This window comes from Schistocerca gregaria, chromosome 5, assembly GCF_023897955.1.
Source record: "Schistocerca gregaria isolate iqSchGreg1 chromosome 5, iqSchGreg1.2, whole genome shotgun sequence".
Classification (NCBI taxonomy): domain Eukaryota; kingdom Metazoa; phylum Arthropoda; class Insecta; order Orthoptera; family Acrididae; genus Schistocerca; species Schistocerca gregaria.
The window spans coordinates 411,500,078-411,503,168 of NC_064924.1; the positions used below are offsets into that span (position 1 = coordinate 411,500,078).

General features: G+C 49.7%; 1 non-coding gene across 1 annotated transcript; it reads left to right on the plus strand.

Moving 5' to 3' along the window:
• The first annotated feature begins 2,654 nt into the window (after positions 1 to 2,654).
• Positions 2,655 to 2,729, plus strand: Trnas-cga (transfer RNA serine (anticodon CGA)). Its single transcript has one exon. It is a non-coding gene; the product is annotated as a tRNA-Ser (tRNA).
• The last annotated feature ends 362 nt before the right edge of the window (positions 2,730 to 3,091 follow it).

Sequence of the window (3,091 nt, forward strand, 5' to 3'; positions counted from 1 at the left end):
CGTTTTGCTTTTGTTGATATTCATCTTATATCCTCCTTTCAAGGCACTGTCCATTCCATTGAACTGCTCTTCCAAGTCCTTTGCTGTCTCTGACAGAATTACGATGTCATCGGCGAACCTCAAAGTTTTTATTTCTTCTCAATGGAGTTCAATACCTACTCCGAATTTTTCTTTTGTTTCCTTTACTGCTTGCTCAATATACAGATTGAATAACATCGGGGATAGGCTACAACCCTGTCTCACTCCCTTCCCAACCCCTGCTTCCCTTTCATGTCCCTCGACTCTTATAACTGCCATCTGGTTTCTGTACAAATTGTAAGTAGCCTTTCGCTCCCTGTATTTTATCCCTGCCACATTTATAGTTTGAAAGATAGTATTCCGGTCAACATTGTCAAAAGCTTTCTCTAAGTTTACAAATGCTAAAAACGTAGGTTTGCCTTTCCTTAATCTTTCTTCTAAGATAAGTCGTAAGGTCAGTATTGCCTTACGTGTTCCAATATTTCTACGGAATCCAAACTGATCTTCCCCAAGGTTGGCTTCTACTAGTTTTTCCACTCGTCTGTAAAGAATTCGTGTTAGTATTTTGCATCTGTGACTTATTAAATTGATAGTTCGGTTTCACATCTGTCAACACCTGCTTTCTTTGGGATTGGAATTATTATATTCTTCTTGAAGTCTGTGGGTATTTCACCTGTCTCATACATATTGCTCAGCAGATGGTAGAGTTTTGTCAGGACTGGCTCTCCCAAGGCCGTCAGTAGTTTTAATGGAATGTCGTCCACTCCCGGGGTCTTGTTTCGACTCAGGTCTTTCAGCGCTCTGTCAAAGTCTTGACGCAGCCTACTTACAAGGTGTATGAAGATATTGAAGAAACAGTTATTCAAACGTGTCTTTATTTGATATTAGACGCAATGCAGCTGTCAGTCGAAGAGAAGCCGAAAATGATGGGTGTGAGTTGCCATTAGTTCTGTACCGATGACGCTGGCAAGCGGCAACGTGAAGTGGCACAGTGCGGGGGGCTGCGGAGATTTCCCGTATCCGCGGCTACGGTCGGTGGGGGTGCGAGCCCTCGCAGCTCCACGGTCTCTGGCCACGCTAGCAACCCTCGCCACCCCCTCCCCCGAGCCGTAGCAAGTCGCTTTCAGGACGTCAGTCACCGAACACAGGCCGAGCGGGCGCCCGCACGCGGCCAGCGCATGCAGAGCGAGGCGCTAATTTGTCATTACGCGAGGGCGGCGGACCACTGCTGCTGCTGCTGCGGGGGCGGCGACGGCGTGATTGCGAGGGGCGTCGCGCGGAGGCCGCGATTCTTCCTGCCGGCGCGAGCCTTCTAAAGAATTTTCACTGTGAAGAAAGGGAAAGAAACGGAGCGCAAGCGGACAGGGAGAGAGGATGGGGTAGGACATGCAAAAGGGGGCGAGGGAAGAAAGGACCGAAAGAGGAAAAAAAATTGGGAAAAAAGGGGGAGGGGGACGGAACGATTCGTAAATTTTCCCCTTCGGGCGGCGGTGCTGAGTGCGGGGTTGGCACCCCCGGTTTTAATGCGAGTGTGTCTAATGGAGGGGAAGCCGGCGGGCCGGCGGGGGCTGATGGATCGACGCGGAGGTGGCGCCGGGCGCCGGCACTGTGTGTGGGAACGCACGCGCCTGCTGCACGCCGCCTCCGGTCACATCCGACGGCTCGGGCTCCCTGCACTGATTCCAGCTCCGCAGCTGGCGTTCAGAGCACCACTCCGCTTCGCCGTGCTTTCGCACTGTTCTGTCGACACTGAAGTTTTGTCATTTGAATCTGCAACACTTTAATCATCAACTTAGGCGTCCGCAAGGAAGGGTACTCATTTTTCTATACGAGGGTCACTTCAAAAGAAATGCACACTATTTTTTTTAAATCCATCTTCTGTTCTACATGTTTGAAAGTTTTACAGAGTGTAGATAGATCCTTTAGGAACAATATTTTCATTTCTCCACATAATTTTCATTCCGAAACTTCCTGGCAGATTAAAACTGTGTGTCGGACCGAGACTCGAATTCTGGACCTTTGCCTTTCGCGGGCAAGTGCTCTACCAACGTCTTTTATCTCCTTTTGTTCTATATAGTTCGTTGAATTTGTTCGTGGCGGACGACCGATGACACCCGTTAAGGTTGTTCGTTGATTCGTTCACTCAGTTTCTTTATTACAGAGCGTAGCTAAACCGTCTGACCGAATACGCTGAGCTACCGTGCCGACTCCAACTGAGCTACCCAAGCACGACTCACGCCCCGTCCTCACAGCTTTACTTCTGCCAGTACCTCGTCTCCTACCTTCCAAACTTAACAGAAGCTCTCCTGCGAATCTTGCAGAACTAGCACTCTTGAAAGAAAGGATATTGCGGAGACATGACTTAGCCCGCGAAAGGCAAAGGTCCCGAGTTCGAGTCTCGGTCCGGCACACAGTTTTAATCTGCAAGGAAGTTTCATATCAGCGCACACTCCGCTGCACAGTGAAAATGTCACTCTGGAAACATCCCCCAGGCTGTGGCTAAGCCATGTCTCCGCAAAATCTTTTCTTTCAGGAGTGCTGTTTTTGCCAGGTTCGCAGGAGAGCATCTGTTAAGTCTGGAAGGTAGGAGACGAGGTACTGGCAGAAGTAAAGCTGTGAGGACGAGGCGTGAGTCGTGCTCGGGTAGCTCAGTTGGTAGAGCACTTGCCCGCGAAAGGCAAAGGTCCCGAGTTCGAGTCTCGGTCCGGCACAGTTTTAATCTGCCAGGAAGTTTCATATCAGCGCATGCTCCGCTGCAGAGTGAAAATCTCATTCTGGAATTTGTATCCCTCTCAATTGCTTTACTCCATGTCGGAACCAGCGCCTTATACTCGCACGGTAAAATTCTGGACCAACCTGTTGTAGCCACGGTTTGGCAGCGTGCACAAGGGAGTCATCATCTTCAAATCTTTTCCCGCGAAGAGATCCTTTAGGAACAATAGTTTCATTTCTCCACATAATTTCCATCCCTCTCAACTGCCTTACGCCATCTCGGAACCAGCGCCTGTATACCCGCACCGTAAAATTCTGGACCAACCTGTTGTAGCCACTGTTTGGCAGCGTGCACAAGGGA